General features: G+C 31.6%; 1 pseudogene; it reads right to left on the reverse strand.

Moving 5' to 3' along the window:
• Window positions 1-2,306: 2,306 nt before the first annotated feature.
• Window positions 2,307-3,949, reverse strand: LOC120129954 (annotated as a pseudogene).
• Window positions 3,950-14,631: the final 10,682 nt, after the last annotated feature.

Genomic DNA, 14,631 nt, shown 5'->3' on the forward strand with positions numbered 1-14,631 from the left:
TAAAATTTTTAATTATGTGATTTTGTTTATTTTCAATTAGGTTTAGGATTTTATTTTATTTGTTAAATTAATTTGTTTTGTCACGAGAGAGTTTGCTAAATGCATTAGATAGGCAATAAATCTATTCTGTAAATTTGTTTTAAATTATTACAATCATCAGGTTATACAATTTGTTAAATAATTTGATGTTGTATCTTATAATTTCGTTTACATGGACGGATTTCCGTAAGATTTATGTAAGATAAAGAATGAATGAAACCTACGTATTTTCATTTCTTGTGCCAATCTTCTCAACCACACAACATTAAATGATAGGTTGTTACATGATACAAGCCTAATTAATAATTAATGTAAGAAGATTTCTTTTGTTCAACTCATCTCCAAGGATACAAAGCATCATTAATTGCACTAATTAATAATTAGGAGCAATAAAATCCTTTCTAAAGAAATATTAAGCACAAGAGTATGTTATTTCAATATATAAATTTATGAATTCTGTTAACACATACCTTCAAAATGCATGGTAATATTTTTACAGAAGTCAATAATATATATGAGTGTGTATGCATGTATTTTGAAGTAATACCAGAAGCAACCCCAGTTGTAAGAAAAGAAAATGAGTTAATTGAATCAAAATATTCTCAAATTAATTCCTAAACTTTAAAATACTTTATATCGACCCTCAAATTATGATTTCATTTTAAATTAATTTATAGATTTTAAAACATTCAATATCGGTCTTCAAACTATCGATATTATTCAATTTTTAATCCTTTCATTAATATGTCGTTAGTACTACTGCTTTTTAGGATCTTGGAAATTGAACTCGTGATCTTCTAAAAAAATAATTAATTTAGAATATTTTGGGAATTAAACTCGTTACCTTCAAAAATATTAATTTGTTTATGAAAGGTCTTAGAATATTTTAGCAGGTCACATATCAAATTCTCAAGATCTTTAAAAATAGATTAATTTTTTAACTAGTAGAGTTAACGACATATTAATGAACGAATCAAAATGGAATGATATTGATAGTTTGAGAACATATATAAAATATTTTAAAATTTAAGGATCAATCTAAAATGAGGTCATAGTTTTGTGACTGATATAAAATATTTTTAAATTTAGAGAGTAATTTAAAATGAGAGACATAATTGGAGAACATCATGTACAATTATCTCAAAGAAAAATAACCCAACTAGTCAGTTACAAGGTAGACTACAAAGAAGCATCAGGATGGATTACTCTGTAAGAATCAGGATGAATTTATGTAGATTTACACAATTTTACTATAAATCTATCAATGATTTAGTATTGATAATTGCAATTCTACTTACTTTAATCTATTTATTTAGATTTACTAATAAATCTATCCCATATCTTTGCAAGAATTAAGAATAGGGGTTTGGGTCCAATCGGCCCCAACTACGTGCAAAATGGAAACATGATGTTATGTTAGAGGGATAAACTTCTAAAACTTTAGAAGGTAGTAAACTTATAAAATTCTAAGAGCAAAAAACAGATTATCAATCGAAAATACAAAGAAAATATTTAAAATATATGCTAATTTGAAATTTTTAAGGGACGGTTGCCCATCCGCCCTTACGATTCATCCCTGAAAACAATATATATATATATATAATATGATAATTAGTTCCACTATTTATAGATTGTGTTGTTCCCCTTTTCTTTAGCTATTATCATCAATCCATTGCTTCAAAGTGTCCATTATTAGATCAAGCAGTGTAGGTATATATTGAAAGAAACATCCAACAGAAATGATTTTTGACCCTTGTATAATGTTTACTACTAACAACAATATTGAAAAGCTGATGATTTTCCTTTTCAGTTCACATTAATTTAAGGATGCAACTGCAACCAGCTGTTTACGTTAGAATTTAGAAAGCTTGAATGTATATTTATAAGTATATAGCTGGAGTTACATATGTATTTATTGACATATTCCCACCACCACCTTTCTACTTTAAGGAAAACCTATACTATACTGTAATTTTTTCCCTTGAAATGGGGTAAAAATGCGAATCATTACTGTTTTTTTAGTACTTTAATGCATTAAATTGAATGCGGCAACAGAAGATATACTGAATCCGTGAAGGATTCCAAGGGGGAAAATTGGGTTCTTGCTAGCCTAGTGCATGTCTTATACGAATTAAAACTCATGATATCTGAAAACGTGTGGAAACTGATGGAAAATGTGTGTTTTTTTTTCTTTTTTTCTTTCTCTAACTGCTAAAAAGCTGTCATTGTCTTATCTGTTTAACTTTTGCATTTTAATTTCGAACATACATGATCATAATGATGAGCTGGAAAACCAAAGCTAGAACTGTTGTGTCTACTAGGAGAGGAAATAGTTAAATAAGATGGGTTTTTTTATGTTCAAGAAGAAATACCAACACCAAGAAAATCTATGAAAGGAACATCCTTTGTGTTGTCTGGTTCATCTTCTTGCTCCTTCTGGGAATTACTAGCTCTAACATTTGCAGACTTTGGTGCATTATCGTTTATGCTCAACCACTCCTTCACCATTGCACCAGCGTTGCTTTCATGTTTGAGGAAGACAAAAGGACTTGGAACGACCTTTCTGTAATTTTGGATTCCAAAATGCAGTTGAATTCCTGAAGCTGCTACAATATGCTGAGGCATTTGAATGGTATTTATAAAGAGATTGATGATCCGAAAGCGCCTTTGAGGTGTCCATGGAGTAATAACTAGAACCAGAAGGCAGCAAATGATTCTTTCCATTTCGTATCGACAACTGGGCGATTGAAGATGAAGTCGATGAAGCGAAATTCCAGAATGGTGAAGAAGTAGTTGATGTGGATGAGACTAAGAAAACCCTCTCTTTACCTTGGTTTTGAAACTCAAAAACCCTACTGTCTGCAAACCCAATTCTCGAGCTGAATGCCTCTTGGCATCTTGCTAATTTCCTTGAAGTAGTAAAACCGGTAGAGCATAGCTTAGAGTCGCTAAAGTCATCTTGGAAACTTCTCTTCCCGCATAGCTTGGATTGTTCTCTTTGTTTCCTAGCCATTATAACATGCCAGTGATTCTTCACTGCATTATCGGTTCTACCAGGAAATAATCTAGCTATTAATGCCCATTTGTTCCCATGGATATGATGTGCAGCAAGGAGCCTCTCTTCTTCTTCTTCTGTAAATGGCCTTCTATTGATTCTAGGGTCAAGTTGATTAAACCATCTCAATCTGCAGCTCTTCCCTGGAAGGAAAAAAAATACAGATGCATTAAAATTAGGCCATCCATTAAAATTAATGGGTATGATTGAATATCACAAAGATCTCCTGTGCTATTGAAATTTGAGACTCTTATTAATTAAAAAAGTTTGCTTAAGTAGGTGGAGGAGAAATAGACTTATATGAAGAAAAATGAAACCCAAAAATAAACTAATCAACAACCTATATATGACCTCACCAACTCTATCATGGAGGAAGAAACATTTTTTTCTGATTTGATCTTAAGTTTTGAATCAGCTTATGATCAACACTTTGCATGCTTGAACATCATACTTTTAACAACTCCCCAAAGATTAGATTTAAAAATTAAACCAACTTTATCACATATATTCCAATTTCCAACAGTAAGGATCAATTAAATCACCTGATCTTCCTTGGAGCTTTTCTGCAATAGAGTTCCAGTTCTGTGCACCATACTGTTCAACAAGCTGCCTGAGCTTTTCATCTTCAGCAGGTCTCCAGTGTCCTCGAGGACAAGTCTTGTTGACATCATCACTAGAAGCAGCTCCCGAATCCTCCATGGATAAATTAAGATGGATATTTTAATGATCACTAGCTATAAGGGGAGAGATCAGCAGAGCTGCACAACCGTTTGCGCATCAAGCACAGCAAAAAAAGAAGCCCTCAAAGAAGATATATAAAGGAGCAAAGAGGAAAAAATGAAATAAGTGCGGTTGGTTTAGGGTTGTGGATGGAAAGTCACTTTTGTTGGTTTTACACGACACATTAAGCCTATATGTATATGTAGAACCACTTGCTGACTAACCCTTTCTTTCAACTGTTATGCTATTGGCCCATGAACCACTCTCTTATATTATCAACATTTTTCCTAACTATCATACACACAATATATATATTCTTCATTAATTGCGTACTTCTTCTATCTTTCTCTTACAAGTTTAAGCCGTGGTATTACGTTAAATCAAACCTGGTGATTAGGGCAACTGGTAGTTTTTATTAAAGGGACAGCTCTCCTGGTGCAAATTCATTAACAAGGGATCATGATTTACAATCATGATTTATCACCTTTAATATACTTTTATTTCGTTTTCGAAGGGTGCTTTTTCTTTCTTATAGTGAATGGATGATCCTTCGGATTATTAATCAATACTAACCATTTTTTTAATAATAATTAGCCGATTAGTATGAAAATTTGCAAAGAATGTTGATTACTTAATATGAGGTAAAGCGTTTTCAAGCTGTGAATTACATCGATTTCAAACTTAGTTAAGATCCAAAACCTCTAATTATCAAGAATGTATGCATAATTTTTTTTTTTTTTTGGATGTCCTCTTGATTTTCGAGGGTTTTATCCTGATTAATCCAGATCAATCCATGTTGTATATCTAGTGTTGGTGGATAAGTCTCTCAACGAGAATTTTCTACATACAATGACCTTAAACTCGAGACCTGCATAAATAATACCAAGTTGCTTATCACTTGAACAAACCCTTATAATAGCACGCATGTTATTTATTATTGATATAAGGAAATTTGAAGGTGTTTTGGGAACTTTTGTCGTGCTAACTGGTTATGAACTCAAAGATCCCTTAATGACCAATGAATTGCATGTAATAAAATGATTCATTAAAAGTACATAATAAGTATTAAAAATTTAAGACAGAAAAAGCATGAAAATTTATAGTTTCTTTAAAAAAATGTAATAATGTTGAATTCATGGAAGTTTTCTCTTTCTAGGCACATCGTGGTTCAGATTTGAAGCATTTTAATGTATAATATTGCAGTTGGAATCAGTGGCAAAAAGTTGGCAAAACTGGAAGCTGTCATATACCAGAATCAAGAACAAGATAATGTTATGATTAGCAAGCATTTTAAAGCATGCACATGCATACATTATCTAAGTCAGTTTGATCATTCTTAATTTAGGAATTGATTAGCATTTGATACACGGTATATAATTTTAGATACTATTAGGGGGCATTTGGATTGGGGAATGTGGGATTCCCCCCTTTTGGTTTGGCCGGGAATGTCATTTCTGATAATGTTTTATTACCAATAGTAGATTTTTTGGAGTATATTACCGGGAATGTCATTACCTCCATTCCCTTAGATATTGTAACATTACCGGCGTTTTGGACTAAAATGCCCTTAAATTTTTATTTTTTTTCAAAAATATCATTCTTCTGTCATTGAATAATAAAAATTCTACGAAGATTAAATTACAAATTTATCCTTAAATTATTTTAGATTTACAAAAAAAAAAATCTATAATTAAAATTTTATATGAAGTTCAGAGTTAAAATAAAATTTTATCCTTTCATTAAACTTTTTTTATATTTTTAATTTTGTAAAAATATTATATAAATATTATGAATTTAATTTTTTAAAGAAAATATATAAATATTTTACAACTTGTAATATTATACAAATATATAATAAGGACAATTTGGTCAAATATACATTCCAATAATCTTTTATTCCTTTAACCAAACACAGTAATCTTACATTCGTACTAAACCAACCAAACACAAAATACAATATTCTCAGTAATCATATTCCCTAGTAATCTTTTATTCCCACTGGTAATCTTACATTCCGTGAACCAAACGCACCCTTAGTGAATTAAAAGATGATATATCACTACAAAAGTTTAAAATTAATTTTTTTAAATTTATTCTTGATCATGTGTCATTATCTTATTTGCTGATAGTACATGAATTTTTTTTCTCGGCAAAAGATTTTATTAATATCGAACAAAAATCAATGTAATCCTAAATACAGTAAAATAATACACACAATTCGAATAACCAAAACTTGCAACAAAATACAAACATACTATCCAATAATCCAACACTATATACCACCACAACAATTCCACAGATCGAACAACTAGCAATACACCTCTATACCAACAATCACACTATATACTATTATTACATTAAATATTTATTCCTAAAAAATTAATTTATATATTTTAAATTTATTCTCGATTGTTATTATTTAATTCCGATTTCTAAAAAAAGTACACACTTAATAATTTTTTTAACAATTTTACGCAGTTAATAACTTTAAATCAACTGCTTTCAGCTGCAAAACCATCAAATTTTAAGAATGTTAGGTTAGTTGTCCTAGTAGTTACATCGTTTCCGTCTATAATATGTATGAACGCCCTAAACTAGAATACGGCACAATATGGTCCTTATGATATGATTTTCATAAAAAAAAAATAATGAGTATGAATATGACATAATATAATAAAATATTTTATAAAAAATGTAGAATAAAGGCGTAAATTAACATTTTTAATAAATATTAGCACGGAGATAAATTTTTATTTTTATTTTTTTATTATTTGAAATTTAATCATTGGTTCAAGGGGTAAGCAGCTTAATATCGCTTAAGTAATATCTCAAGTTTAAGTACTTGTATATACAGAAAATCTCTACTAGAAAACTTACTCACTAAAGTTAGATGTACGACGATAGTCTGTTTGATAGAGTAAAATCGCAACTGATAATTTGAGAAAATAAAAATGAAGATAAAGAAGACAAATTTTACGTGAAAAACCCCTAAATAATATAGGGTAAAAACCACGGGCAACGGTATAATAATTTTACTATGAGAAAATAGGAATTACAACTTCTCTCGATCTAACAAGGAGAAAACAATGATAATTATCTCTTGATAAAAAAAGAGAAAACAACTCTCAAGAAAACTCTCTAAATTCTCTAGTATTGGGAGAAAGCTAGAATGATTTAGGATGGTTTTGAAGCTAAATGGGATAGAGTATTTATAGTTGAAGCTTAAGGACTAATCTTGTAAATACCCTAAAGTTTAGGGATAAATTTTGGTAATTACCCTTACCAAATTCAACAAAAATGTCTAAATTTGACCATTTAGCCTCCCACTTGTTGATTCAGCCGCCCATGCCTTGAATTTTCAACAATCTCTCACTTGAAGATTTGATTGGAACAATCATATCTTCACACCATTCTTTATACCTTGTACCTTCATATTGCTTACATTTCTGTCATGCCACAAGAGGATTAACACCAGGTAAATTTATTAGTATTGATTGCCTTCGTCATGAAATTTGTATTGTTGTCTTTGCTATGGATCTTTTGCATATCTATCGTCCCTTCTTCCACCTTTTCACGAATGAAATGGTACTGAACTCATATGTGCTTTGTCCTTGAATGAAATGTTGGATTCCTTGCTAGATGTAAGGCGCTTTGACTGTCACAAAATAAAGGGACATACTCTTGATTGTGCCCAAGCTCCTCCAATAACATCTTCAACCATATTACTTCTTTACTGGCTTGTCTAGCTGCTACATATTCTGCCTCTGTTGTGGATGTAGCCACAACTGACTGCAATTTTGAAACCCAGCTTACAGCTCCACCAATAATTTTGAACACATATCTTGTAGTAGATTTGCTTTTATCCAAATACCCTGCACAGTCAGAATCTACATAACCATTGATTAGAAAGTTTGATCCTCCATAAAATAATGCAACATTTGAGGTCCCTTTGATGTATCTCATGATCTTCTTTATTGTATTCCAATTCTCTTTTTCTGGATTCACCATGTACCGACTAACCACTCCCACTGCTTGTGCAATGTCTGGTCTTGTACATATCATAGCGAACATTAAACTCCCCATTGTCGATGCATACGACACTCGAGACATCTCCATCCTCTCTTCTTCACTACTAGGATTCATACTGGAGGATAATTTGAAGTTAATAGGAAGAGGGGTAGAAATTGACTTACAATCTTGCATGTTGAATATTGACAAGATATTCTTCAAGTAATTCTTTTGTAAAAGCCAAATCTTCCTATTACTTTTGTCTCGGTGAATTTGCATTCCTAGAATCTTGTTTGTTGATCCCAAGTCCTTCATTTCAAATTCCCTAGCCAGTTGTGCCTTCAATTCTTCAATATGATCTTTGTTGGGTCCTGCAACCAACATGTCATCCACATACAACAGTAATATAACAAACCCGTTATCACCAAACCTCTTGAAATAAGCACAAGGGTCTGCATTAAATCTGTTGTACCCAAGGCACATAATGAATGCGTCAAATCTCTTATACCAATACCTCGGTACCTACTTTAGACCGCACAGAGATTTGTTCAACCTGCAAACCAAGTTCTTCTTTTTTTTTCAAAACATTCAGGCTGGAGGATGTAAATCTCTTCTTCAAGATTTCCATGAAGAAAAGTTGTTTTAACATCTAGCTGCTCTAGATGTAAGTTCAATGTAGCACACATTGCCAAGACTACTCGAACTGTTGTTAGTCGAACCACAGGAGAAAATATTTCATTGAAATCAATACCTTCATTTTGAGCATATCCTTTGACCACCAGTCTTGCACGATACCTCTCAACTTGATCGTCACCATTTCGCTTGATTTTGAAGACCCATTTATTACCAATTGGATTCATTCCTTGTGTTAGTAGCACAAGGTCCCATGTATTACTTTTATGAAGGGCTTCAATTTCTTCTTGCATCGACATCATCCACAGTGAAGCATCTGAGCTGTTTATTGCCTCCTGGTATGTTGATGGCTCACCGTCCTCTGTTAAAAGGAAGTATGCAACATTTCCTTCTATAACATAATCTGAGTGTCAATTGGGACATCTTCTCACACGATCTGATTGACGAGTTGTTGGAGCTTCAGAACTCTCTGGTTCTTGTTCATCATGTGCTGGTTCTGCTTCAGAAGAATCTCCTTGTTCAACCTCTTTTTCCACATGTATCTGTGTAGTCTCTGACTTTTTAGCGCTATCTTCTTCTTCTTTTCTTTGTAGTTTATTCTACAAAGATAACATCCCTACTAATGATCACTTTACGGGCAATGGGATTCCACAAGCGATACCTCTTTACTCCATCAACATATCCCAAGAATTTGAGGTCCCTACCATGTTTGTAACTGCTGCTTTGGCCACGTTCTGTTAATCTCCTTCTCATTGTTGTCAACGCTTCTGCTTGTTGTAGATTTACTTGTCTGTCTTCCTTATTCCTGCACCAATTTTCTTCTTGAAGAATAGCAGCTATAACGTCATCGAAGACTAGACTGGTGACATTATTATTTTTCAAGTTGATGATGAGTTGATCATACGAATCAGGTAGACTTTGGAGTAGAAGTTCAGCACGTTCTTGTTCTCCTATTGTACATCTTAAGGATGTAAGCTGAGAAAATAATGTGTTCAGTGTGTTTAAGTGCTCCGTCACTGAAGTAGATTCTGGAATACGGAGAGTGTACAATTTCCTCTTAAGGAAAATTTCATTATGCAACAATGTGGCCTCGTACAATTTGGTGAGATGGTCTCATATCTCCTTAGATGTCTTCTTCTCCTCGATGCTTGACAATACTTCATCTATTAATGCTAGATGAAAGTTTTCCATAGCATTCCCGTCCATTTCGATCCATTTGTTGTTATCTGTGAAATTTACCAGCCTTTTACTAATAGCCGCTAGACAACCATCTTTCCTCATGATGGCCTTCATCTTCAATTTCCACAATGAAAATTTCTCCCATTGAACTTTTCAATATTAAATTTTATTGCCATAGCTTTTATTACGGATATCTCCCACTAATTCACTATCGTGAATAGTTCTCTAGAACCTTCAAAGAATGGGTAATACCTTCTTACTTTCTTGTTGGAGGATCCACCTTTTGGTGGCAACCACAAAGATAATAAATATATATTACACACTCTAATCTAGCTCTGATGCCAATTGTTGCGGAATACGGCTATCGGATAGAGCAAAATCGTAATTGATAATTTGAGAAAATAAAAATGAAGATAAAGAAGACACAAATTTTACATGGAAAACCCATAAATAATATAGGGTAAAAACCACGGGCAACGATAGAAGAATTTCACTATGAGAAAATTAGAATTACAACTTCTCTCGATCTAACAAGGAAAAAACAATGATAATTCTCTCTTGATAAAAAAAGGAGAAAACAACTCTCAAGAAAACTCTCTAAATTCTCTAGTATTGGGAGAAAGCTAGACTGATTTGGGATGATTTTGAAGCTAAATGAGATAGGGTATTTATAGTTAAAGCTTAAGGACTAATCTTGTAAATACCCTAAAGTTTAAGGACTAAATTTTGGTAATTATCCTTACCAAATTCAACAAAAAAAATGTCTAAATTTGACCATTTAGCCGCCCCACTTGTTGATTCTTTAACATCCTGAAATTTAGGGTCAGTGACTAAATTACAAATTTTGAAAACTATGTGCTTGATTTCGAAATAAGTTAAAGGTTCATGCATTTAATAATAAAGCTGGAAAGTAACAAGGGTATTATGGTCTTTTCTAAGAGAAGATTTTTATTCTCTCTTTTTAAGGAATATAAAAATGTGGGAAATGAGGAAATCTATCTAGAGTCTTCTTCTTCAGCTTCTTCTTCTCCCCGTAAGTCTAAGTTAAAGGTGAGTTTAATTTTAGTTGTTTAATTCTTGGATTTATAAGTTGATTTTGATTCTTTGAGTATTATATAAGCTTAAGGAAAGCTTATATAAGCTTTAAACATCAAGAATAGAGAAATAAAAAGAAAATTATATGAAGGGTGTAGAAATGAACTTTTGTTATAGAAAGATTTTTGAAGTTCTAAAGATGGATTTGACTTGTCAAAGGGTTAATTAAGAAGTTAGAGGTGATAGAATTGAATTTAGAACACATGGAAAATTTGATGAAATTCTTTGATTCAAGAATTATGGTAAATTATGAGATATGGTGAAGTGTTATAGTATTATAAGAAGGTTTAAATATGTATAGATAAGTTTTTAGGTATAAAGAGGGATTAATAAGTAGAATTTGGGGTCAAAATAAGACATTTTCGTGCTTAAAATGTAATTCTGGGCAAGGTGTATCGATGCACATTCAATGTGTATCGATGCACAAACATCGAATCTAATTAGTGCATCGATGCACCCCCTTAAAATGAAAACATCGAAGGTGATTGGTGTATCGATGCATGGGTAGTGCATCGATGCACATGTTAAAGGATGCATCGATACACTGTAGAATGTATCGATGCACTTCAATGGGAAATGGAATAAATCTTTCTTTCATTCTAAGAAATGATAGATTAAAGTATATCAATTGGATAATGATAAGTATCAGTACATGATTATGTAGATATCGAGCACGAACAAGTTCCAGGACGACTATCAAGTTAAGATTCGATCGGAAGAAAGGAAAGCATAAAAGTGGATTGGAACTTAGTGAGGTTAAGGTGAGTGCATATTAGTAGTATATGATGTTAAATGGAAATAAGACTTGCGACAAGTCTATTTCCAATTGTAAAATGCATGAATTCATAAATAGAAATATATGTGTGTATGAATTATATGTGTTGACATGTTATTGTATATATGTATTATATGGTTGATATGAATAAATGCTATGTTATGATGATATAAACCATATTAGATGATAATAAATTATATGAATATAAAAGATAAGTTTATGAATATAAAAGATAAGATCTTTGAGATATATATAGAAATGAAATATAACTACGTGAATACATGATATGAGATAACTTAAGTAGTAATATGAGAATATGGTAAAAGTGAGTTTATGAGAAATGATATGAACTAAGTAAGCAAAGGAAAATGTTACATAAATAATAAGAAGGTGAGTTGGGCAAGTACATAGTAGTATGATCAATTAAGTGATAATATGAACATATAGGATAAGATAGATGGGAAAGATTCATATGCTTAAATAAAATTATGATACATTAGTTGTATGATAAAAACTATGGAGTGATATGAGAAGATTATAGGAGTTATATGGAATTGAATTAAGTAAATAGATTAATTTGTATATAAAATAAATAATAGAAGTAATATATATATAAGTTTATAAGTATAATATAGGTTATGTAATGTAAGTGCATACTAAGAAATAAATAATAAGATAGATGATACGATATAAATTATATTATGAATTAGTGATGTAGGAATGCAATATAAATATGCAATAAATCTTATGTGTTATATGATAAATATGAACATATGAGAATAAGAGATAAGATAAGTGACTTGGTGATAGAAGTTATATGACCATGAATTGTGTAAACATGAATAATTTAAGTGATATATAACTATGAGTACTTGAGTATGTATCTATGTGATGTGATACATGAGGTTATATGAAATATTATATTATATGAGTATATGAAAAAGAATATAGATTCATGTAAGTTATATATAAATGAGTTGTGTAAACATGTCTGATATGTATGACATGTTTATAGGAACACAGGAGAAGTGTTATATGCTATGAGATATATGAATACGAAATGATATGAGAATTTACATGAACTACGTGATTACATGTATATGTAAATGAAGCTATGAGTTTATATGAATATGTGATCTGTTTACATGAATATGAAAAAAAAGATATAAAAGATAATGCCCATGATATGTATCATGAGAGCTAGGGGTATAGTTGGCATGCCAAGAGGCGAGGGTCTACGCGGTCCTTCGGGACATATATGTATTCTTTGGAACATGTATGAGGTCTTTTGAGACACATATTTGGTCCTTGACATATGTATATGATTCTTAAGGAATTTTCTACGTGGTCTTTAGGGGCATCTTATATGGCACTACGGTGCATTTCTACGCGGCACTTCGGTGCAATTCTCCGTGGCACTCCGGTGCATTTATACGAGCTGTGGTGACAGCATTAGTGCACAACCTCTATAGACTCACATATCTATAGTTCTCACATGTGTACATGGGCCATTAAAAATATAATATGCGAAAATTCTATGTGATATTATATAATGTGTATATGTATTAATGATAAGAAGAACATGATATTATAAAAAGGGAGAAACGATGATAACATATAAAAAGGTTATGAATGTAAATGATGATATGTGTGTCTAGGTATAACTAGTACATCAAAGAATATATAATTTGGCATGATATGTATATGTATGTATTTATGTTTTGCAGGTATTATGAGTTTAATTAAATTACTATAATTCTATGAAGTGTGCATAGTAGTAATTAGAGTTGAGTTTTCATATTTAAATGTTAATGCCTCACTAAGTCATAGACTTAGTGTGTGAATGTTTCACACGTATATATGAGAAGCGAGAATGGAAGTAGCGAGGAGCAAGACAGGTCAGTATTTTCCTTACGAGGATCAGATCAGAAACATAGTGAACATATGTATTTTGTTTATGGAGCTAGTTGGCATGTAGTTACAAGATTTTAAATTTAATATGCTCTGATCGTTTTAAAGAAACAATTTGATTGTAATTATTAATGTAAAAGTACTCATTTCCTTAAGTGATGAAATTAAGATTTTAGTAGATTTGTAAAGAACAGAGTCTTAAAAAGTCAATGTGACACCTCGGACTTGGATCCGGGTCGGATACAGATTAGGGGTGTTACAGATTCAGCCGCCCATGCCTTGAATTTTCAACAGTTGTGTATACAAAAAATCTCTGCTAGGAAACTTACTCACTAAAGTTAGATGTGCGACGATAGTATGTCTGAGATAATCAAAGTGAAAACTTGGAACCTAGAGGCTAACAAAAAAACAAAAAAAATAAGAATAAGAAAAATCTTTAGTATCCAGGTGTGTCTAACAATACGTATTCTTGGACCAAACACCTGTTATTTTGTTGAACATTCCTTAATATTTTCATGATGATAACAATTTCATGTAATAAGACAAAAGAAGTTAACTTCCTGGTTTGTTTTCCTATATTATATTATTTTCCCGATGGTAAAAACAGAACGTAATTCCTTCACGAAAGTCCTCCGTTTCATAAACAACTATGGCTGCCATTGCACGTTTGTCTTTCTTGTTATAGCAAATAACAGATCAAACCAAGCATGATTAAATATTTAATATAGAAACTGTAATCCCATTACGTTATGTCAAGATTATTATTTTTATAATTTAAACCGTATACCAATATTTACTTCGATTACCGTAATAACATTCGTTACATCAATAATAATGAGAGTCAATTTAAATCTCCGGTTCCAATGGTGATGAAAGCAATGGATGCAGGAGAATAGAAGGAAGAAATGGACAGAAATAACCGTTGGAAAAGATTATATAATGATGAGGAAAATGAATCTTACTTAAGGGTTAAACCAAATGCCGTGCAACGACGGCATCGAGAAAAGTATGGCTAAACCGTCTGCCTGTTCTCACACTTGCATGCAGATGGCAAGTCAAATGCAAACGTTGAAACATTGTGTTGAAAACTAATTAAGTAGCTTATTATATATTTATTTGGTTTTCTTTCTTAACTGATTGAGATTTTATACCATGTAAAATTAAAACATCTGAAAAATCCCAGAAAAAATTGTGCTTAAACTACTCTAGCCATTAA

Source organism: Hibiscus syriacus, unplaced genomic scaffold (assembly GCF_006381635.1).
Source record: "Hibiscus syriacus cultivar Baekdansim isolate YM2019G1 unplaced genomic scaffold, ASM638163v2 tig00110505_pilon, whole genome shotgun sequence".
NCBI lineage: Eukaryota > Viridiplantae > Streptophyta > Magnoliopsida > Malvales > Malvaceae > Hibiscus > Hibiscus syriacus.